We start from the raw sequence: 1,014 nt of genomic DNA, 5'->3' as shown, positions 1-1,014 counted from the left end.
CGGAGCGTTTTTTTAAGTTTGTGGTTTGCTTTTAAAGGTTTCTACAGTGGCCAACTTCTGCTGCCATACCAGTTGATGTGTACTCATTTTACCGGTCACCTCTTCGAGCACAATCGTTCCCTGCTCCCTTAGCTCTCCCTGGAATTTGGCATAGTGAGAGGGATGGGAGGCAACTGGGACCAAGAGATGCCTGATTAAAGTGTGTGTGTGTGAGAGAGAAGGGGGATGGTGGTGGGAGGGGGTCCTATTGAGAAAACTGGACCCCCATGGGAAAAAATAAAAAACGTAAGAGCTCAGACTTGACTCTCCGGACAACCTGCAAGTCCTCCGCCACAGCGCTGGGTCTTCTCATGGACATCATGTTTACAGGCTACAGCAGCTTGTTAACTGGACATTGCAGGCTGCTGCAGCCAATGCCTGAGCTCAGCAGCTTCTTGCCTGCAGTCTGTAAACAAACACTGTGCATGGAAGACTGAACTGATGCTGGGAACTGGCAGAGGAGAGTATGAGTTTTGTGTGTGCCCCCCACCCCTGCCGCCCCATTGGGGACCAGTTTTCCCCAAAAAATCAAACCTTTTTATCTTGGACAACCCCTTTTTTGAGTAAATATATAAATTCTAACTTGATATCAGTGACTAGTACTGCTGATGCATTTTATCTGCCTCTTTTATCCTCAGTTTGTTACAATGTATCAGTGCACTTTAGCTCACAAAGGATTGCCTTGATGTCATAACAAACTTTCTGCCCAATAGACTTCAATATTTGGATGAAATGTGAATACTTCCTTTCACTTCACTAACAGCATGAAGAGATTTTGAAAATTAAGCTAGGAATGTGGCAAAAAGAGAAACCCCACTTTAAAAAGTGTTTTCTAGTAATTGACATTGATATACTGTCCTTGGATATGCCACAAATACCTGATGGGCTGGAAATACCACTTCTGGTACACCAATGTATTGGTTAAAGGCAAGATGCCGGACCCGTTTCCCGGTTCGCAGACGTCGCCATGCGCCA

This window comes from Eleutherodactylus coqui, chromosome 12 (genome assembly GCF_035609145.1).
Source record: "Eleutherodactylus coqui strain aEleCoq1 chromosome 12, aEleCoq1.hap1, whole genome shotgun sequence".
Classification (NCBI taxonomy): Eukaryota; Metazoa; Chordata; class Amphibia; order Anura; family Eleutherodactylidae; genus Eleutherodactylus; species Eleutherodactylus coqui.
This window is presented reverse-complemented; position numbering follows the sequence as displayed.